This window comes from Ursus americanus, chromosome 7 (genome assembly GCF_024610735.1).
Source record: "Ursus americanus isolate L20-20 chromosome 7, mUrsAme1.1.p, whole genome shotgun sequence".
Classification (NCBI taxonomy): domain Eukaryota; kingdom Metazoa; phylum Chordata; class Mammalia; order Carnivora; family Ursidae; genus Ursus; species Ursus americanus.
In genome coordinates, this window is record NC_142133.1 from 28535824 (window position 1) to 28563654 (window position 27831).

Here is a 27831-nt window from a genome sequence, read left to right on the forward strand (position 1 = left end):
TGAACTTGTTGTTACCGACATCTCACACAGACAGAGAAGAGATGACACATAATTTACAATAAGAGACTTGATGTCCTTGACGTTTATGAGATGGCATTTGGACTAGAAATCATAAAATCAAACGGAGCACAGATGCCTAGTAATTTTTTCTCTATTCTCAACTCCTTTGTCTAAAATGTAAACGATAAAATATTTGAGGCTTTTTTTTGGCTTTTAAGTTCCCTAGATTTCCTTCCCTCGACTGCAACTATCAGCAAACCATTCATATTTATTTGATCAGGCTCCTCACTTAAGTGCACTTGAGCTGTCTTTGAAACTGTTCCTTGCCACCCTTGTATTAAGTAATGTCAGAAAGCAAGATACCTTGTTGATATTGAAATAGTTTCTTGCCAAGAGCCTTTGGTAAATTAAGATTTAATCTTATGCCCTTAGCTTCTATAGAAAGGTGATTATAAGAAATGTCCTTTCAAAGAAGTATTTCCTGTATCTTTTGCAAAGTCAAATCAAAGACATCCATTTATTCATTCATTTAACAAATATTTATCGAATCCTGATTACATGCCAGGCTGGGGATATAAACATGAATGAACCCCAGTCTCTGCCCTGAAGGAGAATACAACCTGGTGAAATGCAGGCACATAAATAAGTCATAATATAGTGTTAGTGTCTGTAATTAGAGGCATGATTAAAGCGTTATGGAGCAAAAGGAGGGGGAGAGAGTCATCAGCCTCAGGGTTTTGGAGCACTTCTTGGAGACGGTCATAAGAAAGTTGGATATTGAAGGTTGAAAAGAGCTCCTTTGACCAACAGAGGAGAAAGGAAAGGCACTCCAGAGCCAAGAGCCTGAATAAGGATGGGCAAATACGAACGTCTAGCTTCATAAATTCATAGAACAGTCATTAGGATAGAAAAGGGACACTAGAAGTATCCAGAGAGGAGGCCAGAAAAATAGGTTAGGGTCCAATTTTAAAGAGACCTGAGGTATAACAGATAATATTCATAGGCTCTGGAGGCAGACTGCTCTGCATAACTAATTTACTACTATTGGCGATGAAATCCGGGGCACCTGAACATCCCAAGCCTTGTATCCCCATCTGTAAAAAATATGGAGTTCACTCATTTGACAGGATTTCTTGAGCATCCACTCTGGCCTAAGCACATAATAACAATAATGCCTGTCTGATAGGGTTGTTGTAAGGACAAGTTAGTAAACGTAAAGCATTTTGAATGGTGCCTGATCCATAGTAAGTGTTGACAAATGTTAGTTATTAGTATTAATTATTATAATGTTAAAATGCCTTCTTCTATGAGAAAGGGTGTGCTCTTTCAAGGGTCTAGGCCCTTGAGGAAGATCCTGTCTCTACTTTGGACAGTGTCTCTATGGCAGCATAATTCTAGGAATTAGGAGCAGGGTTTGGCCAGCCTGGGTTCCTGACATCTTTTTTTTTTTTTAATTACTTTTAAAAAAATACACAAACAAGGGGCGCCTGGCTGGCTCAGTCGGCAGAGCGTGTGACTCCTGATCTCGGGATTGTGAGTTCAAGCCCCATGATGGGTGTAGAGATTGCTTAAAAATAAAATCTTTAAAAATAAAAAACACACACAAAAAGGGGATGGAAGGAAAAGCCTCAGCATACATTTGAAAAAAGAATAAATGGGGCACCTGGCTGGTTCAGTCAGTAGAGCATGCAACTCTTGACCTCAGAGTTCTGAGTTTGAGCCCCACATTGGGTGCAGAGATTACTTAAAAAAAATAATAAATAAATAAATAAATAAATAAATAAATAAATAAATAAATAAATAAAATAAAATAAAATAAAAATAAAAGAATAAATGGAAATATTCCAAAATAATACCAAAGGTTACAGTGGTCCAATTTTTACTCTTCTTTCATTCCTTCCATATTAAAAAAAATATTTTATTTATTTATTTGACACAGAGAGAGAGAGAGGGAGAGCACAAGCAGGGCGAGCAGCAGGCAGAGGGAGAGGGAGAAGCAGAGTCCCGGCTGAGCAGAGAGCCCTACATTGGGCTTGATCCCAGGACCCTGGGATCATGACCTGAGCCAAAGGCAGATGCTTAACTGACTGAGCCCCCAGGTGCCCCTCCTTCCGTATTTTTAGTAATATGGCTATACATACATTTCTTAAAAGTTTTGTTATGGATTACACCATATATATGAGTATATATATAAAATACATGTATAGTTTAAAGAATTGCCAAAGAAAAATGTATGTATCCAGCATCCAACATTTAAAAATCAATCATTGTCAATATATTTGGAATGCCTCATGGTGCCCAACATCAGTCAGTCATGTCCCCTTCCTTAACCCAATAAAACCACTACTCTGATTTTTGTACTTACATTCTCTTACTTTCTTTTAGTTTTATGACACATATATGTCATCTTATATAATTCATGTTTTTATTTTGTGTTTTTCATATTTCATGTATTCTTGTCTGCCTTTTCTTTCCCCCAACATTAAGTTTGTGAGATTCACCCATGATGACGTATGCAACTGTAGTACCTTCATTTTTCACTGTTATATAATATCCACCACATCAATATAAAACTACTTATTCATTCTCCTATGCATGAGATTTGTGTTGTTTCCATTTTTTGCTTTTATGAACAGTGATATTATGAGTTTCCTTGTGCAGGTCTACTGATGTATAGTGTAAGAATTTCTCTAGGATTTGTAGCTATGATTGGAATTATTGGATAATTGGATACTCATATTCTTCAACTTTCTCAAGTAATGCTTAATTGTTTTCCAAAGTAATTGCACCAACTTAAATTCCACAAGCAGTATATAACATACTTACCAGCATGTGCTAGAATATGGATTTTTTTCCTTTTGCCAATCTGAAGGTCATAAAGTGGCATCTCATTTTGGTTTGAATTTTCAGTTCTCTGATTATTAATGCAGTTGTACATCTTTCATATATTTATTGAGCATTCAGGATTTCCCTTCTATGAAATGCTCCTTCATATATTTTGCCTTACTTGGTTATATAGCTTTTGATTAGGTATTTTTTTAAGCACAAGGCACAAGGCTAAGATTTTTCACATAGGTTATTTCATTAATCCTCACAGCCTACTGCCTTGAATCTTTTTCTGGAGCAAGAGATTTATATATGTTAATAAGTCTTTGCTACTGTATAAGGTATCTATCTATAGAATGGAAGAAAAAGAAACATGCTTGTAAGTTTCCTATCCTATTAACAAAGTGTTATGCATCCAGACCCAACACATTTATTTTAGGAATGACCTTAATTCTGGCTTTATTTCACAAATACTATCTGAAAGCACCATTGGTTTTATCAGTTAAAGAATTAGTCATTTTTCATCAAGAATAGCTTGCATTTGGAAAAGAGGATTATAAAAGACAGAAAGGAGCTGGTGGTTTAGCCCCTTGCTACTTCAAGTGTAGAACAGACTAGCAGCAGCTGCTACAGCAGCATCTGGGAGCTCCTTAGAAATGCAGAGTCCTGAGTCTCACCCCAGACTAGCGAATCAGTCTGCATTTCAAAAGGTCCTGAGGTGACTCATAGGCACTTTAAAATTTGAGAAGGGCTAGTTAGTTAAATGGTGGTAAACACATCATATGTGAGACCTGGTCAGTAGTAAGGCTGAAAGAACATGATTGCTTTTCTAGCGCATATAGAGCAAACTATGCCTGGCATTTGTAGGTACACATGTTTGAATCCCTGAGGGGCCCACCTAAGTGAAACGGAGCTGAGAACAAGCAAGTCGTGTTGATCCATAAGGTAGGATTCTGGTTTCACAGCCTCAGAAAAATAAAACAGAATACACAGTTTGGCCTGAAATATATCTAAACGAGGTCCAATTTATTTTTTATTTTTTTCCAGAATGATCCATACCATTGATCCAACTCTCCACTTCATTTTCAGTGTATGATTCAGTCTGACAGTCTTACATTAACTAGATGGGTTCAACTAATAGATTTTCAAGCCGTAGGACGATAGAAATCGTTTGTACCAACAGTCTCATTTTACAGATGACACGAACGAAGCATTGAGCAAGTAAGTGAGAGATTGCACCGTGGGTGGGGATAGGAATTAGGTCCTAGTCTCAAGTTTTTCCCCTTCAATCAGAGATCGCAATTAGGAATTTCCCAGGTCTCTAGACATATCTTCTGAACGGGGTAAAATTCACTAATTTTTTTAATGATCAGGAGAATAAATTAATATTTTGGGGAAATAGCCTGATATTCCAAAAACGACACAGAAAGCAACTTTCTTCATGGCAGGATTCTAGTTTTCTCTCTATATAATCATCCTACTCCCTGTTACAACTATAAAGCAGCAAAATACGGGAAGTGGCATTTTCTTCCGTGTCCCTCTCTAACCAGTGTAGTATTTGGACCCTTGGCCGTTTCCACTCTTGACAGCATATCCTATCTTAGAATTCAAAGTAATGACTTAAAATCCTAACTCTGGCTGCTTTCTGATCCCTAAATTACACTGGTAAGGCTAACTCCACATGTACTAGAGTGGCTCCACCTCCAGAAGGGCAGAGGTGGAGTGACCCTATTGTTCTGGGTTTCCTTTCTTTGTCTGCTCCCAGCTCCTGGCCAGTCACCTTAAGCCATCCTTCTGCTCTCAGAGATCTAAAAAAGGCCTGGGGTTTTCCCTGCTGCTGGGCTGGTTTATGACAAATACTGTCTCTGCCCTATTTTAAAACTTCCCTTTCCCCGTGAGGAGTATTTCAGTGGTCACTAGGGACTTTTACAACTAATAGTAAACACAGAGATTCAAGCAGCTCAAAGGGATTTACATATGCCTTTAAAATTATAAAAAGAAGGATACGAATAAACTACCAGCAGAGATTACCTGCTGGGAGGGGGGGAACTGGGTGGAGAGAGGTCAAGAATACTTTTACACTACCTGAATCGCTAGAATATTCTGCAAAGAAAATATATCCATTTATTATTTAAATAACTGAAGCAAATAATCATGGAAAAACCAGAACTACATGCTCATATTAAAACTCAAATCTGTACCAAAGGGAATCAAATTCCCCATTCTTGATTCCCCAACCCATTCCCCAGAAGAAGCCCCTGTTAGCAAATTCTTTCATGTCCTTCCATGTTCTCTGTTCTGAGCCTATTTAAGCATACCCATTTTTCTCTTATATATATATTATATATATAAATGTTATATATATATGTTATTTATATATATGTTATATATGTTATTTATATATAAATGTTATATATGTAATATATATGTTATATATATGTTATATTATATATGTTATATTATATATAAAGTATATATAAATGTTATATATTATATATAAATGTTATATATATTATATATAAATGTTATATATTATATATAAATGTTATATATATTATATTATATATATATATTTTCTACACAAAATAGGATCAAAAAGCATGATCTGAACTTCCTTTATTCACCAACACTATATCTTGAGTACGATGGCTCTTACCAGTGTGCCACACTCAAAAAAAGTTTTTTAATTGATAAGCTGTATTTTTTATTTTATTTTATTTTATTTTATTTATTTATTCGACAGAGAGAGAGACAGCCAGCGAGAGAGGGAACACAAGCAGGTGGAGTGGGAGAGGAAGAAGTAGGCTCATAGCAGAAGAGCCTGATGAGGGGCTCGATCCCATAACGCCGGGATCACGCCCTGAGCCAAAGGCAGACGCTTAACCGCTGTGCCACCCAGGCACCCCAATAAGCTGTATTTTTTAGAACAGTTTTAGGTTCACAGCAAAATTGAGCAGAAAATACAGAGAGAGTTCTCATATTCCCTGTCCCCATATCCCTCAGCTTCCCAGATGATCAACATTCCACAACACAGTACATTTGTTACATTTGTTACAATGTACACAGTACATTTGTTACAAGCAATGAACTTATACTGACGCATCATTATTATCACCCAAAGTCCATAGTCCACCCGTGGTGTTGCATATTCTACGAGTTTTGACAAATGCCTAATGATGTGTACCTACAATTATAGTATCATACACAACAGTTTCACTGCCCTAAAAATCCTCTGTGCTCTGTCTATTCATCCCTCATACTCACCCTCGTTCTCCCAACCCCTGCTAACCACTGATCTTTTTACTGTCTCCATAGTTTTGTCTTTTCCAGAATCACTAGAATCAATGTTGGAATTTAAGGCTCCTTCATGTCTTTTCATTGTCTGATAGTTCATTTTTTTAAAAAAGTACTGAATAATGTTCCATGGTCTGGATATACCACAATTTATTTTTCCTTTCCCCTGCAGAAGGGCATCTTGGTTGCTTCCCAGTTTTGGCAATTATAAATTAAGCTGCTATAAACATCCAAGGGCAGGTTTTTTGTGTGGACATAAATTTTCAACTCATGGGTTTAAATACCAAGCAGTGTGATTGCTGGATCATATGTGATGAGTGTGTTTGTTTTGTAAGAAACTGCCAAACTCTTCCAACATGGCTGTATCTTTTTGCATTTCCACCAGCAATGAATGGGAGTTCCTATTGCTCCACATCCTCACCAGCATTTGGTGGTATCTGTGTTTTGGATTTGGGCCATTCCAATAGGTGTGTAGTGACATTTTATTGTTGTTTTATTTTGTAGTTCTCTAATGACATATGATGTTGGACATCTTTTCATATGTTTACTTGCCATCCATGTATCTTCTTTGGTGAGGCATCTGTTCAGGTCTTTGACTCATTTCCTTTTTTCTTTTTTTTAAAGATTTTATATTTAAGTAATCTCTACACCCAGCGTGGGGCTTGAACTCACAACCCTGAGATCAAGAGTTGCATGCTCCACCCACAGAGCCAGCCAGCTGCCCCTTTTGGCCCATTTTTTAATTGGGTTGTTTATTTTCTTATTGTTGACTTCTAAGAGTTATTTGTGTGTTTTGGATAACAGTCATTTATCAGATGTGTCTTTTGCAAATATTTTCTCCTAATCTGTGGCTTGTCTTCTCATTCTCTTGATGCCACACTCTTTTTAATGGGTACATAGCACTTCATTGAGTATCTTAAATTGTTTAACCAGTTCCTTCTTTTTTTTTAGTTTTTTTTTTAAAGACCTTATTTATTTGAGAGAGAGAGCATGAGTTGGGGGAGCGGCAGAGTGCTGAGTGGGGAGCCTGATGAAGAGCTCAATCCCAGGACCCCGAGATTATGACCTGAGCCAAGGTCAGATGCTTAACTGACTGAGCCACCCAGGTGCCCCCAGTTCCTCTTGATTGTCATGTAGATTGTTTCTCTCCCTAACAATACTTGAGTATCTGTGTAAATATATATGTGGAACAAATTTTTAACAGAGGATTTCCAAAATCAGAGGGTATTTGTATTTAATATTGTCATAAATATAGCCAACTTGCTTTCCAAGAAAAAGTAGCACCTTCACATATAATTGATAATTTATTCTTTGTTTCTGGAGCCCCTCTGTGAGGTAGATAAATAACACATCCCAATTAATTTTCTTTTTTTTTTTAAGGTTTTATTTTTAAGTAATCTCTACACCCAACATGGGGCTACAACTCACAACCCCAAGATCAAGAGTCACATGCTCTTCTGACTGAGCCAGCCAGGTGTGCCATCCCAGTTAATTTTCAAGATTAACGATGGACCAAGGATCACTTGTGCATTACATATTTCACTGGAATAGTCATTTTCAAAGTCTGGTTTAGGAATACCTGGGATTCATAGTGAATCTGTCAACAAATATATATTAACTAGTCAATTAGGGACCAAATCCCCAAATGTTTTATTATTTGTATTTGGTAAAAAGTGGGCTACAGACTCCATATAAATATGATAATCACATATCTTATCATCCAAACACCTGGAACACAGGCATAACAGAGACTATCCCAAGTAAAACAGGACTTATGGTAACCTACATATTAGCTGCTACAACAATTTCATAAGGATATATTTTTTAAATAAAAAAAGAAAGAAAGAAAGAAAGAAAGAAAGAAAGAAAGAAAGAAAGAAAGAAAGAGGGGCACCTGGATGGCTCAGTTGGTTAAGTATCTGCCTTTGGCTCAGGTCATGATCCTGGAGTCCTAGGATCAAGCTGCGCTTTGGGCTCCCTGCTCAATGGGCAGTCTGCTTCTCTCTCTGCCCCTCACCCCACTCTCATGCTCTCTCTCTCTCAAATAAATAAATAAAATCTTAAAAAAAAAAAAAAGGAAAAATCAAGATACAGAACTGTTTATAGAAAGGTACATTCTCTGTAAAAATGAGAAAAAATTTGCTTATACATGTATAAAGAAACCCTAGAAGCATACTCCAGAGAAACAGATAAGATAGCGTGGGAAAGAGCTTTTTATCATTGTTTGTGAGTGAAAAAATTAACATAAAAACTCTATAAAGGATTGGTGGGGAAGTGACTAATGGGTACAGGGTTTCCATTTGGGGTGATGAGAAAGTTCTGCAACTAGATAGTGATGATAGTTGCACAACATAAAACTTAATACTACTGAATTGCATACTCTAAAATTGTTAAAGTCATGTATATGCTACCGCAACTTATAAAACTCTAAAAATAAAATAAATATGCAAAACTCAGATACATACACAAATACGGACTGGCTATCTTCAGATACAACAAACTATCCTAACTTTGCTTTACAAATATCTCACTAATAGATTAGAGAGTGTCCCCAAATCCCTTAAGGGAGCAACCAGGTTAAACTAGCTAATATAAAATAAAGCACATTATTAGAAATGTTCACAGGAAAATGACATATGTAAACAGAATTTCATAACTTATACAGATCTTTAAAAAAAAAAAGAAGACCATGAATAAAACAAATAAGTCATGGAATATAATGTACAGCATGGTGACTATAAATTCATAATACTATAGTGCATACTTGACAGTTACCAAGAAAGTAAGTCATAAAAGTTCTCATAACAAGAAAATAATTTTTTTTTTGTAATTTTGTATGGTGATGGTTGGTAACTAGACTCATTGTGGTGATTATTTCACAGTATATATAAATATTGAATCATGATGTTGTACACCTGAAACTGTTTTATGTCAATTATATGTTGGTTTTTAAAAAAAAGTCTCTGAAAGAGTCAGAAGATGAAATGAAAGAAATTATCTAAAATGAAAGTTCCTGGAAGAAGATGAAATAGTAGGCTATATTTAAGAAACAGGATTACTTTTTGAGATGTTAATTTATTAATTGTAGCAATGTGTTTTGCTCACTGTATTATTTCTCAGCCCCTACATATCCTCACCCCACCCCACTCTACACAGGTCCTTTGTTTCTCAGTCTTTTGTAATTCTTTTCCCAGAAATTTTTGCAAGAGGGAAAACCAAAAGCAGTTTAAAGCCAAGTGCTCTTCAGGTCTTTTGTAAAAGTGTAACCCCAGCAAAGAGGTGGGAAGAGAGAGGAACCTACCTGGGGTTGAAAAAGGAAGGGTTCTGGAATACCATGAACTTCATTACTACTTTGGGGGCCCAGGGAAGGGTCATAACTCAGAGTGGATTGGGGCATCTAGAATGATGGGACCTCAAGATGTCCTACTTAGGCAAAAATGCCCATACCCCACAGAACAGAGTGCTATTGTACTTTAGGCAACCACATGGCTTGAGATCAAGATTTTTTGGCATTTCCAGGGCAATCAACAATGACTATTTGATTTCTTATCACCTTAGTTTAAGGGGAGCCAAAATTTGGGAATAAAAGTAATATTTCCTTCTTTTACATGTGCTAAAATTTATACCCAATATATAAATTTCACATGAATATCTTTTGGAAATTTGATTGTGTTAGGCAGAAGAGTGGTCTCCCAAAGATGCCCATGTCCTAATCTCCAGAATATGTAGATTTGTTCATTTACAGGGCAAAGAGACTTTACAGATGTGATTAAGAACCTAGAGATGGGGACTGGGTGCCTGGGTGGCTTAGTCGGTTAAGCGTCTGCCTTTGGCTTGGGTCATGATCTCGGGATACAGGGATTGAGCCCCAAATTGGGATCCCTGCTCAGTGGGGAGTCTGCTTCTCTCCCCACTCCCCTGCCTCTGCCTCCTGCTCATGCTCATGCTCTATCTCTGTCTCTCTCTCAAATAAAATCTTAAAAAAAAAAAAAAAAAGAACCTCGAGATGGGGGATTACCCTGGATTATTTGGGTGAGCCCAATTTAATTACAAGTTTTTATTTTTTTTTATTTTTTATTTTTTTATTTTTTTTTTATTTTTTTAAAAGATTTTATTTATTTATTTATTCGACAGAGATAGAGACAGCCAGCAAGAGAGGGAACACAAGCAGGGGGAGTGGGAGAGAAAGAAGCAGCCTCATAGCAGAAGAGCCTGACGTGGGGCTCGATCCCATATCGCCAGGATCACGCCCTGAGCCGAAGGCAGACGCTTAACCGCTGTGCCACCCAGGCGCCCCTAATTACAAGTTTTTAAAAGTGGGAGGGGGAGGTGTGAAGAAATCAGCAACCTGACGTTGCAGGCCTTGAAGATGGAGGAAGGGGGGGCATTAGCCAAGGGAATGCAGACACCTCTAGAAGCTGGGGAAGTCAAAGAAACAGATTCTCCCCTATCATCTGCAAAAAGGGATAGAACCCAGGGGCACCTGTGTGACTCAGTCAGTTAAGCATCCAGCTCTTGGTTTTGGCCCATGCAATGATTTCAGGGTCCTGGGATCAAGCCCTGGGTCAGGATCCCTGCTGAATGGGGAGTCTGCTTGTCTCCCTCTCTCTCTGCTCCTCCCCCCACTTGCACTCTCTCTCTCAAACAAGTAAATAAATCCTTAATTTAAAAAAAGGGATAGAACCCTGGCAACTTCTTGATTTTAGTCCAATGAGACCTGTGTCAGACTTCTAACCTACAGAAACATAAGTTAGTAAATTTGTGTTGCTTAGCCACTAAGTTTGTGGTAATTTATTGCAGCAGCAATAGAAAACCAATATATGGTTATAGAGCCAATTTCTTTTTATGTTCTTTGTCTCTGCTTACCAGGGACATTCTCATCTATAATTTGGTTTTCACTGAAGGAAAAAAGCCTACACAAATGGCCACTCCTACCGCAAAATAGGAAGCTGGCTTATCAAAAGTTTCTTGGGAGTTTTTGGTTAGCATGATTCAGTCTTGTAGACATGGCATTATTTCCAGAAATTGTGAGGTGCCACTTGGGTTATAGGAATGTACATAATTGAATTTCTCTACCTTTCCAGTGGGCCATTGACCCATCTTGTGAAGATCATTTTACTGGCTCGTTCTACCTTCAGTGATGACATTGTCTACTTGGGGACACCAAATGAACACACACAAAGGATATTAACAATACAAACCAGAAGAACGGTAAGAGCTGAAGTAAGATACAGAAGTAAATGCTATTCAGAGAAATTTGGAGGAGAAATCCAACAGTCTCTTCTGATAGGGAAGGGCAGAGGAGCTTACAAAGAAAGTAGGGCTTGATTTAGGCATTTCTATGAGTAAAATACCAGAGGCAAATTTAGTTAGAGCAGAAAAGCTTAGTGAAGATAAGATTGTAAGGGCAGATTGGAATCAGCTGGGGCAGGAGTCGGCTAGGTTGAGCAATTTGGATTGGGCAATCAGGAGCCAAGGCTTTGGGGAAGAATCATAACGAAAACATAGTCTTGAGAATGATTCACACGATCTATGGACCTATAGTTATTGAACTAAGCTAACTGCTTAAATACAGTCTAAATTCAAATATAAAACAAAGGATTATCTGGTAGAAGGAAAATGCTTGTTTTTGGTCTTTATTGGTCAAAGCAACCAAGTCATGACTAGATATACCCTTTTATTTGTGTTGAATAGATACTGTTTCTATCATATTGATGTATGGACAGCATGAAAGCAAATGGTACCCTCTACAAAGGAAAATCTTAGCTTGATCCAATTTTAATAGGAGCTCAAATTCTGAGACCTGCGGATTTATATATTCCAGTGCTTCAGGGGCTGAGGTCCTTCTGGATTCTCAGCTGTAAGAAAATATTTACTTTGAAATTGAGTAAATATATAGAAAAATCCCCTACTGAGTACTAGTTTCTAAACTACTTACAACTCCAAGTTCTGCCAGTCTTGATTGTGGTCCGTATGTAGATTTTAGCATAGCTATAATGACAATACAAATGATTTAATGTTCTATTTTCTGAATTTAGTTGATTTCACCCTCACATTTCTATGTATTAATATAGTATATATATTTCTATTTTAAGTAGATATGTATTATCTCACGTAGCTAAGATGTCACAGTTTGCTTAGTTATTCCTTGTTGTAGTGTGTTTTATTTGTTGGTTCATTTATTTATTCATGGTAAAACTATTCAGGCTCATTCTCAGCATAGGAATATAAAAGTTATAGCTCTTGGGGTGCCTGGGTGGCTCAGCTGGTTAGGCAATGGACTCTTGGTTTGGCTCAGGTCATGATCTTGGGGTTGTGAGATCAAGCCCCAGGTCGGTCTCTGTGCTCAGCGGGAAGTCTACTTGGGATTCTTTCCCTCTCCCTCTACCCCTCCCCCACCTGCACACACTCCTGCACATGCATGCTCTCTCTCAATAAATAAATAAATCTGAAAAAAAGTTATAGCTCCTGCTCTCAAGGAATGTATACAACAGGAAAGATAGATGTGGAAACCAAGTATAATACTGTTTTCCCTGAGGTGTGGGATGAACCCTATTTTTCCAGGATATCTACCATGCCCTCGTCCTTTCCTGAGTGGTTGTACATTCCCTCACCTCACTGACAATGGCAGCACCCAGGACAAAGTTCATTTTTCCTGGGGCTATGAGCATCAGGGTTATGAAGGAGAGGTGCTGAGTCAGGCAGAGGCTGCATTTGACATAGTAAACAAGGGTGATGGGTGTTGGGTCTCCCATGACCAGAGGTCACCTAGTGTATTGAAACTGCCATAATCTAGGGGTGTGGGGGGACAACTGGAATTTGGTCAGAATAATGGATGTGCTCAGAGTTGGAGGTTTTAGTGACCCCTTAGGCTAGTCTTCAATCAGCTGTGGAGGCCAGATTCTGACATGTTCCAACAGGACTGTCAAGGGCAACAGGAGATGGGGTTTTGTTGTTAGTTTTCCTTGGGAGGAGACATGGGTGTGGTAAGCATGACAGGCATCTCTTGGCTCAGTGATTGGTTTTTGGAGGTGAATGAGGAATTAAGATTGTTTTGGTGTGTTTCCTTAGGATAAAAGATAGCTGAAAATCTTCTGTCGGTAGGGTTGCCCAAAACATAGAACACTTGGTTACATTTGAATTTCAGATATAAATAATGAATAATTTGTTTGGTGTATATATGTCCCAGATACTGCAATCATATAGGGTTGCTCCCTTTGAGAAAGAATAGGTAAGTCAGGGAAGGATGCATGAAACTAAATAGATTCTCCTTTTCTCTGAAATCAGTTCAGCTGCTTAGAGTGAGAAGGCAGGTGGGAAGCAGAGGTTTTGAGGAGAGAGCTAGAGCTTGTTGCATCTTGTTGAACGTGATAGATGAAGTGACCAGGCTGCCTGGATGCAGACACTGGGGTGAGGCGTCCAGCAATGGTGAGGACTCAAGCTTTGGAACACACTGCCTGGGTCTGTGCCTCTTCCTAACTTTGTGGTCTTGGGCGATTTATTTATCTTCCCTGCTCTTCAGTTTCCCCATCTCTAAAATGGGCTTTCTAAGGAGACCTTCTCCATGGGGTTGTTGTGCAGATTCGGTGAGGAGATGCAGGAGAGTGCTGACAAAGACACCTAGTGCACAGTAGGCGCTCACCGCCATTATGAAATTGCAGTGGCACAAATCTTCAGGGCTGGGTGCTTTTCTCAAGCCATTTTTGGAAGGAGAGAAAGTGGGTAGTTGAATTAGTTTGTGTTTCTAGTTGGAAATTAATTTGATTTTCGGAAATATTAGGCAGCCAAATTTTAATTAACACAAAATTGAAATAATTTTTCTGTTTACAGAAGTGATACATGTCCATTACAGAAAATGTTGAAAATATAGATCAGCGCAGACAATTAAAACCACCTGTAATTTCATTATCTAAAGGTAAACAAGATATATGTCATTGTCATACACATACTGTCCTTACACATAAAAATATTTATTTATTTATTTATTTATTTATTTATTAAAAAGATTTATTTATTTATTTATTTGACAGAGAGAGAGAGACAGCCAGTGAGAGAGGGAACACAAGCAAGGGGAGTGGGAGAGGAAGAAGCAGGCTCCCAGGGGAGGAGCCTGACGTGGGGCTCGATCCCAGAACTCCGGGATCACGCCCTGAGCCGAAGGCAGACGCTTAACGACTGAGCCACCCAGGCGCCCCACTGAGCCACCCAGGCGCCCCCTAAAAATATTTACTTAATGGCATTGTATAATACTCATTTTTTCACTTCACAGTATATCCTGAACTGGGTCAGTTACTGGTCCTCCACAACATATTTTAATGGCTGCATATTATATCAATGCACAAACTTAAAAAAAAAATCAATCTCCTTTACAGGATAGGTTGTTTGGTGTCTTAAGACAAATTACAGAGGCTTCTTGGCAATCCACATTTACTAAAACCCATATGCATTTTTTTTTATTTCAAAAGCAGTATTTTGAAAAATAGGATAAAATAATCTTACTGCCCTAAAATAACTAATTTTAGTTCATGCTCTGTCAATATAGCTGTGTGTGTGTGTGTGTGTGTGTGTGTGTGTGTGTGTGTGTGCGTGTGCGTGTGTGTGTGTGTTTAGGCTGGTTCTAGTTGCAGATGTAGTTGCACTGTGTTACCTAGATACCTCTTAGAGAACCTGAGGTCATTTTGGCCTGATGCATTAATATTTAACAGACTCGAGATTGATGGATTGATGACAACAAAATTAATTCAATCCACCTAGGTATCTATCTGTTGATAGAACAGCAGGGCTAATCTACAGGCCAGAAAGCAAGGGCTTCTGGAGGAAGCAACTGAAAGTAGTTGTGCCCTCTAGAATCTGGAACCAGAGACAGGTTCTTCTATTGGTTTCCTTTCACCTTTGTTCTCAGACAAATGTCTCCTGATTGGCTGCTGAAGGGTCAGGTTGCTCCTATCCATCTTCTTTAACTAAAATCTTGAGCTCTCAGTAAATAAATAGAAAGACTAGTAGGGGAAAACCCATTTTGGTTAGGCAATACTGTAGTTTGAAAACTCTGGTCTTAGATAAAGTGTTCAGCCCACATTGCAGAGAATTAATCTGTCAGATAGATTCATTGACTAAATGTTCTGCTGAGTCAACTACATCAGTCTGTATCATTCTCCAGTGACTTTAGGCCACTGTTCCTCTTTTACTTCTTCACCTTTGGCTTCTGTTAAAGGAAAGTATCCAGGCAGCATTCTCTCTGCCACAGGTGAGTGGATTTGTAAGCTGCAGATATCTCTTAGATATAAAAAACATCAACTCTGGGATATGGGCCAACACCTTAATTGACATCAGCCACATGGTTTTGTGTTTCCATGAAGATGTTTCAGAACACAGACATCTCTCTAATCACAGGGAATACATCATTAGGAAAAGAATGATCCGCCAACCTGAAAAACAGCTGCAAAGACCTGCAAACAATTAAACTTGCTTCCACCTGCTCCAGTCAAACTCTGTGGCAGGCACTTTTCATGTATATTACTTTATTTTGGACCTCAGAGAGTAAGAAATTGTTACAGTTGCCAGGAATTAATTCACTCGGTCACAGGTTGCTGTCCAGCCCCTCACAGCCTCCTCTTCTCTTTCTGAACTCCTCTGTTTTCCCATTCACTTCCCGTCATCCATACTAGTTTTTTGCTCTTCTTCATCAAGCCCACTTGCAACCCCAGAGCCTTTACACGCACTGCTCCCTGAATCCCCAAAAATCCACATGACTCACTCTCTCACATTCATAGGGTCTTGACTCAATTATCACTTTCTCAGCTTGGCCTTGTCAAGAAAGCTGTTATTGACTCTACTTAAAATTGCACCCCCTGCCCCTCTACACTCCCTATCCTCTTTTCCTTCTTTATTTTTCTTTATAGCACTTAGTGCCATCTATGGTGATGACATATATTTTATTTATTCACTTTGTTTATTGTTGGTCTCTCCCCACTGGAAGGTAAATTCCATGAGAGTAGGGACTTTTCTTTGCTCACTGCTCTATCCTCAGTGCCCAAAAGAGTACCCGGCACAGAGTAGGCTCAACAAATATATGTTTGTTTGTTTGTTTGTTTGTTTGTTTGTTTGTTTTAAGATTTTATTTATTTATTTGAGGGAGAGAGACAGAGAGTGAGAGAGAGAGAGAGAGAGAGAGAGAGAGAGACCATGAGCAGGGGAAGGGTAGAGGGAGAAGCAGACTCCCCACTGAGCAAGGAGCCCAATGTGGGACTCGATCCCAGGACCCTGGGATCATGACCTGAGCCGAAGGCAGACACTTAACCGACTGTACCACCCAGGCACCCTCAACAAATACATGTTGAATAAACGATTGAAAGACTACTCAGCCAGTAAATGGTGTAGGTGGAGATTCAGAAGTTAGGTCTCCGAATGTGACACTCGGCTCTCTTTTCTCAACTCCATGTTGCCTCCAGAAAGAAAAAAAGATTTTCTTTCAAAAGCTAACATAGGAAAGTGTTAATGGAAAGGAATGTGAAAACCTGGTCAACAATCCTTCCACAATATTTGGTAGGTTTGATCCTTACTAAAATATGAACCAGTTGAAGATCTGCAAAGAAAGATGTGGAGAGCTCAGAGAAGCCAGAATAATTGAACAGGTATTTGAGAGAAGGTTAAAAGTTGAGGCTGTTGAAACAGTAAAAAGGAAGGCTAAGGGGATAAAGGGATCAAAATGACTTCAAGCATTTAGAAGTTTAAAATGAGATTCCTAACCAACAATTGTTGGTCATTTCTACCAAGGATGCAAGAAGAGGAAATGGGCCTTTGTTAAACATGAGAAAGATTTTATTGACTCTTAAAGTGTCTGAACTTGTAAGGTTGTAAAGCCTACATCATGTTGAAGTATAAAAACAAGTAGTTAACACCAGCTATCTGTTCATTCATTCATTCATTCATTCACTTAACAAGCATTCTCTAAAGTGCTTTACTGTGTACCATTGAGGGTTCTAGAACTCTATCTTTGGGCATACAACAGTGAATAAGTAAGACACACGGAGTCTTGTCATGAACTTAGCAAATGCTTTAGATGCTGTATTGGGGTCCATCTAGTGCCAGATTTCTTGTGACCTCCACCAGCTATTAATTGTTTGAGTAGATTTAAAAAAATAGAAGTTTTAATTTTATTTAGTTTCCTGAGTTCACAAGACTTCAAAATTCAGAAGGTATGAAAGTCTTCCTCTCCTGTCCCCAGCCACCAGTTCTCTATCTCAGAAGCTAACAATGATAAGTTTCTTGTGTTTTCAGGGGCGCCTGGAGGCTTCAGTTGGAAGAGCATGTGACTCTTGATCTTGGGTCATGTGTTCAAGCCCCATGTTGGGTGTACAGATTATTAAAAAAATTTTTTTTTATTTCTTGTGTTTTCAGAAACTATCAGTCTATAGTTTATGATCTATAAGTATACAAGTAAATATGCATATATTTTCTTCCCCTCCCACTTATCCCCTAACCTCCCACCACCTGTTTTTCTACACAGCTGCTAGCCCATTTCACTTCACATTATATCATGGCAATCTTTCCCTATCAGTATAAACATCCTCCTCTTCCTTTCTAGAGGACTTCATGGTAGTCCACGGTGTAGTGGACCATAATTTATTTTACTAATCTCCCTCTGATGGACACTTATGTCTAATCTTTTATTAATACATATTGTTAATGAATATTCTTGAAGACACATCATTTTCCACATATGTGTGTATCAATAGGATAAATTTCTGGTTACATTGTTGGGTTAAATGGTATGTACATATGTCACTTTTTTTACTCTTTTTTTTATTGTGGTAAAATATACATTTAAAATTTACCATCTTAACTATTTTTAAGTGTAAACCTCCATAGCGTTAAGTATATTTACACTTCCGTGAATGAACATATATCATTTTGACAAATATTGCCAAACTGCCCTCTGTGGTGGTTTCAGCTATTCATACTTTCACCAGCATTGTATGAAAGAGGGCTCTCCATGTAGCTGGTACTGAGAAACAGAGTGCCTGTGATTAACTGGGAGATGCTGTAACAGAGAAGAAAGGGCACAGGTTCTGGAATTTAATCCTGGATCTGATGCTTGCCAGCTGTGTGCTCTTGAGCATTACTTAATTCCTTGGGGTTTTGTTTCCTCATATCTAACACTAATCTCATAGAGGGGTAAGGATTCCAAGAGCTTAGAATAAGGGCCAGGCATATAGCAGGCACTTAATAAATAATGGCCATTAGCTATTATTATGAGTTGGGCCCTTCACCAATCGGTCTGCAAATACAAGTTATTTAACATCCCTGAGAGTTAATTTTCAATGTGTAAAATGATAGGAGACTGGTTACCCAAATTGTTGTCTATTAACGCACAGGAATACTACTTAGTTATTAAATGGTCAAGGTATTTTGAAAGGCAGTATAGGGTAGTTAAACATATAGACTCCAAAGCCAGATTGCCTGGGTTGATTCTTGCTGTTGCTACTTACCAGCTGTGTAACCCTGGGCTAGATCCTTGACATCTGTCTCAGTCATTTTGGGCTGCTATAACAAAGTACTATGGACTGGGGGGCTTATAAACAACAGAAATTTATTACTTACAGTTCTGGAGGCTGGAAGTCCAGGATCAGGGTGCCAGCACAGTCAGATTCTAGTGAGGGTTCTCTTCCAGGTTGCAGACTGCCGATTCCTTGTTGTAGCCTCACTTGGTGGGATAAGATCTAGCTAACTCTCTGGCCTCTTCTTATATGAAGACTAATGCCATTGATGAGTGCTCCACCTCACATCGGCTGCAAAAGGGAGGGGAGAAAACCTGCTTTGTGGTTTTAAAACATGAACCAGATTTTTTGACATTCCTCTCATCAAAAGGTAGATCCCCATCCCCTGAATCTTGGTGGAAGTGATGCAGGCTCAGACCTCAAGACTGGTACCTTCTACTTTCTGTCTCATATACTCACTCTTTTTTTTTTCCTTAAGATTTATTTATTTATGAGCGAGAGAAAAAAAGAGTGGGGGGGCAGAGGGATAGAACCTTCAAGCAGACGCCCCTCTGAGTGTGGCGCCTGATGTGAGGCTTGATCTCATCACCCATGAGATCATGACCTGAGTTGAAAACAAGAGCTGGACACTTAACTGACTGAGCCACCTAGGTGCCCCTCACACACTCATTCTTTTTTTTTTTTTTTTAATATTTTATTTATTTGTTTGACAAAGAGAGAGTGTGCTCACAAGTGGGGGGAGGGGAGAGGGAGAAGCAGACTCCCTGCTGAGTGGGGAGCCTGACACGGGGCTTGATTCCAGGATCCCGGGATCATGACCTCACCTGAAGGCAGATGCTTAACTGACTGAGCCACCCAGGCGTTCCACACACACTCACTCTTGAATGAAGCCACAGTGTTTGTCAGACGTCTAAGCAGCCTGAGGAGAGGTCCATGTGGAGAAGAATCAGGGCCCCACTCATAGCCCTAGCTGACAGCCTGCATTCATATGACAACTTGAAGTGGACCCTCCAGTCCCCCAGTGGAGCCAGCCTAACTGATGCCACATGGAGCAGAGATGACCCTTCCCTGCTAATTTTTGTCCAAATTGTAGCACTATGCACAAAATAAATGATTGTTGCTAAGTCATGGAATTTTGGGGTAGCTTGTTACACAGCAGTAAATATTTCATACAAGGGGGAAACGAATTGAAGGAGAGGATTTGCTTATATATTTGCGTGCTTGTCTTTATGATGGAAGAGACTTGAAAATGAATACACTGAAAGAAACCACCACACTTGGAGGACCTTGCCCTAAGGCCTCTATTTTCTAAGTGAGGTGGGAGGTCCTTCCCATGGGGCAATAGGGTTGGGAGCTTGTACCAGTAGTGAAGGGTTAAAATAGTTGTCATGCAGACTAGATGAAGTTGGGTGGAAAGAAAGTGTGTGGAAAGTTTTTCAGCTGGCATGAAGGTGGGGGTAGGAATGTATAGTAAACAAGTCATCAGGGGAATGGTCCTGGAGAAGCTGGCCTTTGAGCTGGACCTTGGAGGATAAGTAGGATTTTGGCAGCAAAGGAGAAGAGGGGGAAGAAGAGTTTGAGTAAAAATAAAGAGGAATGGAAATGGATGAACTTTTTGAGAATCTATGCATTTACTTTTTTAACAATTATTTTTGAACCCCTATTATGTACTAGAGGCCAGATGTTTGTTGCTGGGAGTACAGTGGTGAGCAAGACCCAAAAGACCCTGCCCATGAAAGGCTCACAGTCTAGGGAGATACAAGGAATAAACTGAAAGACTAACATGTAAAATTAAGGTAATTAAGAATTGTGATACCTGTAATGAAAGAAATAAAGGGTTGCCATATAGCAATAAGAGAGGATTATCTCCTTAGATGTGGTCAGAGAAAGCCTCCAGAGTAAGCGACATTTAAACTGAGCCATCAGGGGCGCCTGGGTGGTGCAGTTGGTTAAGTGTCCGACTCTTGGTTTCGGCTCAGGTCATAATCTCAGGATCCTGAAAACAAGCTCCGGGTCGAACTCTGCACTCAGCATGGAGTCCGTCTGAGATTCTCTCTCTCCCTCTCCCTCTGCCCCTCCCACTCATGTTCACGCTTTCTCTCTAAAATAAATTAATTGATTAAAAAAAAAAACCCCAAACTGAGCCATGAATGAAAAGGAGTGTCTGGGGAAGATGTTCCAGGCAGTGGGAAGGCATGTGCCAAAATCTGAGGCAAGAGCAAGGTAGATGAGATTGAAGAGGAGGCAGGAAGGGGCCAGATCTTCATGGGGCTTTCCAGGTTTGCTTCGATACTGGTTTTATTCCCAGCACAATGAGAAGCCACTGAGATTTTAAGCATGGGACTCAGATTATCCAGTTTACATTTAAAGAAGATCCCTGGCTCTAGGATGCCTGGAGATATGGTAGTGAAAACTTATTTTTTAAAAAGAAAGTTTTCATTGATTTTACTTTTCTTTTTTGTTTTTTTACCTAGAGAGGGTTTTGTTGTTGTTAAACTTGAGTTTTAAAGCCAGGCCCTAAACATGTGAGGATTAAAAAAAAATAAAATCATTGAAAACTTATTTACTTTATGTTTCATAATTTGAGATATCTTGGAGTGCTTTGGCACTGATGTCACCTTGCTTCAGAGATATAATAGGACATATGAAGTCAGAGAATATTGACCCAGATGTACAGATGTCTTAAATATTCAGTATTTAAGGAGAAAAGACATTATTTATAATTGCACCAAGGAAAAAAAAGAAAGACAAAATTCTTAGGAATAAACTGAACACGAAATATACAGGACTGGGGAGACTGGGTGGCTCAGTCGGTTAAGTGTCTGCCTTCGGCTCAGGTCATGATCCCGGAGTCCTGGGATGGAGCTCCCTGTTGGGCTCCCTGCTCAGAGGCGAGCCTGCTTCCCCCCTCTTCCCCGTGTTCTCTCTCGCTACCTCTGTCCCTCTCTCTCAAATAAATAAATAAAATCTTAAAAAATAAAAAAGAGGCTCCTGGGTGGCTCAGTAGTTAAGAGTCTGCCTTCGGCTCAGGGCGTGATCCCGGTGTTATGGGATCGAGCCCCACATCAGGCTCCTCTGCTGGGAGCCTGCTTCTTCCTCTCCCACTCCCCCTGCTTGTGTTCCCTCTCTCTCTGGCTGTCTTTCTCTCTGTCAAATAAATAAATAAAATCTTAAAAAAAAAAAATAAAAAAGAAATGTACAGGATCTATTCGAATAAAACTTTAAAACACTTCTGAGAGAATCAAAAGGCTTTATAGAGGGTGCCTGGATGTCTCAGTTGGTTAAGTGTCTGCCTTTGACTCAGGTCGTGATCCTGGGGTCCTGGGATCTAGTCCCATAACCATCTCCCTGCTCCGCGGGGAGCCTGCTGCTCCTTCTGCCTCTGCCTCTCCCTCTCTCTATCTCTGTCTCTCATGAATAAACAAAATCTTAAAAAAAAAAAAAAAGGCTTTAAAGATAGGACTGCCATGTTCTTGGAATGAAGACTCAACATCATAAAGATATCAATTCTCACTAAATTAATCTAAAACTATTTACCACAATCCCAATAAAAATACCAAGAGGATTATTTATCTGGGAACTTGACAAACTGATTCTAAAGTTCATGTGGAAAAATAAAAAAGCAAGAATAGCCAAGAAAATTCTGAACAGGAAGAATATTGAGGGGAGACTGTCTTACTAGATGTCAAACCATATTATTAGGCTTCAGTAATTCAATCTATGGCACTAATGCCTGTATAGATATACAGATCAAAGGATAAAAATAGCATGTAGAGGAATAGGCTCAAATACATAGAGAAATTTAATATATTATAAAGTAACATTTATAAATTGGGGAAAATATGGATTATTCAATAGTGATTTTAGGACCACTGGGTAGCTATCTAGAAAAAAGTAAAATGGATCCCAACTTAACCTTTTAGAATCTGCTTTTATTTTTAGATTAAACTCTACACCCAACATGGGGCTTGAACTCATGACCCAAGATCAAGAGTTGCTCACTCTACTGACCAAAACAGTCATGTGTTCTCCACTTTAATTTTTTTAATATCAGAGTAAGTTCCAGTTGGATTGAAGATTTAAATATAGAAAATAAAACCATGGAATTACTGGAGCAAAGTATGCGAGATATTCTGGTATAGGCTATTGGGGGGAAAGGCCTTTCTCATGAAGACATAAACCCAGAATCTCTCAAAAAGTTAATACATGTATGATGTGAAAATAAATTTATGCTGCATGGTCAGTAGAGCATGTGACTCTTGATCTTAGGGTCCTGAGTTCAAACCCTATGTTGGGCGTGGAGCCTACCAAAAATAAATATGCTGCATGAAAAAAAAGTAAAAAACAAGAGTCAATGACCAACAACAAACTGGGAAAAAAGGTGTGCGATGCATTGCATAGAGGTTAATTTCTCTGATATGTAAAAACTCCCACAAACCCATAATTAAAAGACCAAGGACCTAGTACTGGGTAAAGGATATAAAAACGTAGCTCACAGAAAAGGCAATACAAATCATGCTTGCACAAATGAAAAAATGCACTCATTCTTAAGAGAAATGGAAATTAAAATCAAAATTACAAATGCAAATATCCATTGACCCATCAATTTGTCTTCTGGGGATTTAGCCTACAAATAGCACATGTAGGGAATTGCACAGTAACTGACAGCATTACTTGTAAGAGCAAATCAATTATGGTACAATGTGCAATAGAATACTATTGAACTGTTGTTACAAAAGAAGGAAGGGGCTGTCCACAACCTGAAATGTAGAGTTCTGCAAAGATATATTGTTAAATGACAAAAGGGAAGTGCAGAAGAGTTATGTATAGTATTCTGCCTTTTGTGTAAAAATATGGGAAATAAAAGAAGTTTGTTGGCTTATAAGCATAAACATAAAGAAATTCTAGAAAGTTATAAGAACAAATAATAAAGGTTAGTTCTTGGTGACTGGAGACATGGGTGAGAGAGAAACTTTTATTTATTTTTATTTTTTTATATTTTAAAGATTTTGTTTATTTATTCGACAGAGATAGAGACAGCCAGCGAGAGAGGGAACACAAGCAGGGGGAGTGGGAGAGGAAGCAGCAGGCTCATAGCGAAGGAGCCTGATGTGGGGCTTGATCCCATAATGCCAGGATCACGCTCTGAGCCGAAGGCAGACACTTAACCGCTGTGCCACCCAGGAGCCCCGAGAAACTTTTATTTTTATAATTTTGGATCATGTGACAAACATCTTACTAGAAAATTAAATTTAAAAAATAAGGAGGCCTATAAATTCTGACATGGGATCTCCAAAATTATAATCTCCAAATTAAGTGAAAAAATCAAGGAGCAGTATAGTAGTCATAATATACTATTTTGCACATATCTACCCCCATATCTGCCTCCACACACACATGCTCATAGATGCACAAACCATCTCTACAATCACACACAAGAAAATTGTATCATGAGGGGCGCCTGGGTAGCGCAGTCGTTAGGCGTCTGCCTTCAGCTCAGGGCGTGATCCCGGCGTTGCGGGATCGAGTCCCACATCGGGCTCCTCGGCTGGGAGCCTGCTTCTTCCTCTCCCTCTCCCCTGCTGTGTTCCCTCTCTCGCTGTCTGTCTGTCTGTCACATAAATAAATAAAATCTTAAAAAAAAAAAAAAAGAAAGAAAATTGTATCATGGGTTACTTCTGAATGGGGAATTGGATGGCTGGGGACCAGGAGCGGTGGGGAAACATTTTCCTCTATACCTTTTTGTCCCTTTTGAAATCAATATGTGCTTTACCTACACAATAACATTGAATAACCTATGTAAAATGTCAGCAAACACTTATGTAGCCTTTGGGTATAAGCAGACCCTCTGTGACTGGCAGGGACGGATGTGGGCATGCATAGTGACTGACCACCCCAAGAGTATGGGATTTGAGAATCCTATTTGCTGATCTCTTTATCCCTAACGTCCTTTCCAGCACCCAAATTCTTCTTTCTTTTTTTATTGTAATATAATTGACAGCAGCACAAAAATTCTTAATCTGTAGCTTGACTGTAAACTCTTACAGCATCGGAACATTGACTAATATTCTGGCTCCATTGCCCCCAAAGCTGGATATCTTAATACTTTACAGTTTCTTTAAGACAAAAAACCGGCAGTTCGGGTTTTTTTTTTTTTTTTTTTTTAACTAGATGCTGTGTAGATCTTAGGATTTTTTCCTTCTGTTTTGAAGTCCTTTTGTTTTGGAAAATTGAGGCTTGAAATTTTTATGATTAAACATTTCCCTCTTTCAAAGCCTACACACCTGGTAAAAACACTGCCCAAAGAGTTAACAAATTAATTACTATATTATTTACAATTTTAATATTTTATTTGTGGCTGTGGTTTAGACAACAGAAGGGAACCGATAATTACTCTCCAACTGCATGATGATTGCCATGTGGTTCCTTCTTGCACAGTTTCCGTATAATTAGAGCTATGTGTGCCCTGCAAAACAAAGCATCATATCCATTTGGAAGCATGAAATTAAATTTCCCAGATTGAGGGTAACAATTTCAGTTTTGAGGAATTGATTTCTTCAAGCATTTCTTTGGGAAATCCGGTTTCTCTCTTCCAAGATGTAGGAATGGCTTAGGTTTCTGATTACAGTTCAGTATGAATGGAGATTTTTCTGTCAAACTTGTAATTCAGATTTTTCTTTCGGAGTAGAGGTTTGTGCTAGGCTACAGTTCTGAGGATGTCGAGGACAGGCCCTGCCCCTCAGCGTCCTACCTCTGAGTACTCTGGGAAAGGACGACCTCTGGACAGGGTCTGGAAGTGGAGGGGCTGGGGTATCTCGGAGGCCCAGGCAGAGAATGAGTGGTCCAGGGAAGTTTTTTGACCCTAAATGAATTGCATTCTCTTTGTCCTTTAGAAGTCCGCATAAATTGGTACTACTTGAGGTCTGATTGTATTCAAATGAACTTAAAAAAAAAAAAGCCCAGATTTTTTCTTATGGATGATCTCTTGGTTAGATATGTGAATAGTCTCCTAGGTTTAGAGTGCTTAAGGTCCTTTTCAGACTTTAGTAACATAATTTTGGAAAAATGTTTAATGAAACTAATTTAGAGGAGAAGATCTAGCTGGCCAGCTGAACTCAGGGTATGTACTAAGAATGACCAGGAGTACTTTCATCGTTATCAATTTTAGAAGTTAAAGTCTGAGTTTCCTTTTTCCTAAATCAGGAAGCATCCTAGGATTCCTATGCTCACTGTATTTCCCGAGTGTCCCAATTCCTAAATTCTCAAAATTTCCTGTATTGTCTAAACCCTGCATTCTCTACATCTCTTTATTGACTCTGTCTTCTGGGCGGGGGACTCAGCTTCCCAAGGGGCCCCTCCTGTGCTTCCTAAGGAGCATCTCCAGCTCTATCTGTTTAGGGAAAAAAAACACTATTTGGGAAAATTACACTCTAGAAAGCACCAATTTATGCTCTTTCTTGATATATATAATAAGTATGTACATTCCTTTGTCCAACCTTTACTAACACTGAGTATTAAATTTTTTTAAAAAGCAATTTGCCCTGGGGCACCTGCCTGGCTCAGTCAGTAGAGAAATGTGACTCTTGATCTTGGGGTCATGAGTTTGAGCCCCATGTAGGCAAAGAGTTTACTTAGAAAAAAGCAATTTGCCAATTTTTAATAAAAACGGTATTTCGTCATTGCATAAATTTGTATTTCTTTTTATTATTAGGCAGGTTTAAAAATGATCTTTTTTGGCATTTTGCATTTCTTCTTAGTAAACTGCCTGTTTGTTTTCTTTGTACATTTTTCCTTGGGTGCCCATCATTTTCTGAAAGATTGGTAAATAGTAGCTAATAGAATTTTTGAGCCTTGCTTTCAAATGTTACATCTTGATTTTAGAAAAAACTTCTAGATTAATGTTCTCAATCTATAGCAGACAAAGCTATTTGCCCCTATATGAAGTTCATGTACTCTGGGTACCAGTTTAATCCCAGATGATCTTTCAGGAAATTTAATTTACAATATGCTGATGGCCTCTTTGGAGTTTTAAGCTTCATCCCACATTTTTATACTTTACTAGATAACTTAAGGTTATCTGCTTGCCAAGTGAATCATACTTCCTTCATCTTCTTACATTTACAAATGTCTTAGATTTCTCAAAATTCTTCTCTTGGGTCTAGTGTCTTTCATTTTGAGACTTGTCACTGGGGCAGGGAACTAAGAGTATTGGAATCTCTGTAAATCCTGCCAGGCTGTTCCTTTCCATCTTCACCTTCCAGAGGTTTGTGGGTGGAGAGCTGAAGATGTCAGCAGCTGCAGGAATGTCCCTGGCCATCTGCTGCAAGTTGCAGACACTGTGCGTGCGGCTTGCCAGAGATTGGAAGACACCATGCTGGCCCTCTTTCAGATTTGGCCAAAAGTTTGTTTTCTTATTTTTCTTTTTTCAAGATTTTATTTATTTGAGAGAGAGAGAGAGAGCACACAAGCAGGGAGAACAGCAGAGGGAGAGAGAGAAGCAGACTCCTTGCTGAGCAGGGAGCCCAATAAGAGACTCCATCCCAGGACCCTGGGATCATGACCTGAGCCAAAGGCAGACACTTAACCAACTGAGCCACCCAGGTGCCTCTTAATATGTGTTCTTATTAATTGTACAAAAAGTATAAATACTTTACATTTAAATCTATAAAATAAAATAATGTTTTTATCTTTTTCTTTTTTGGTATGTGTTGGTCATTTTCCACATTTGCTTTATCATTTTCTGTCTGTATATCTATATATTTATTATTATTATTATTTTACATCTAGTATTTATTTTCTTTTTTTTTTAAATTTTTTATTTTTTAATTTAAATTCAATTAATTAACATATAATGTATTATTAGTTTCAGAGGTAGAGGTCTATGATTCATCAGTCTTATATAATACACAGTGCTCATTATATCATGTGCCTTCCTTAATGCTCATCACCCAGTTGCCCGATCTCCCACTTCCCTTCCTTCCAGCAATCCTCAGTTTGTTTCCTATGATTAAGAATCTCCTATAGTTTGTCTCCCTCTCTGGTTTTGTCTTGTTTTATTTTTTCCTCTCTTCCCCTATGATCCTCTGTTTTGTTTCTTAAATTCCACATATGGGAAACAAGGGCGAAAATGAACTTTTGGCACTTCATCAAGATAAAAATCTTCTGCACAGCAAAGGAAACAGTCAACAAAATCAAAAGACAACTGACAGAATGG

At 38.8% G+C, this 27831-nt stretch overlaps 1 long non-coding RNA gene across 3 annotated transcripts in view; it reads right to left on the reverse strand.

Moving 5' to 3' along the window:
* LOC123785966 (uncharacterized) overlaps positions 1-27831 on the reverse strand; it is a 163431-nt gene that overhangs the window by 20060 nt on the left and 115540 nt on the right. For all 3 annotated transcript variants that reach the window (XR_015725194.1, XR_006777833.2, XR_015725193.1), the window contains one exon: positions 18721-18908. This is a non-coding gene — a long non-coding RNA (uncharacterized LOC123785966). The remainder of the gene's footprint in view (positions 1-18720; positions 18909-27831) is intronic.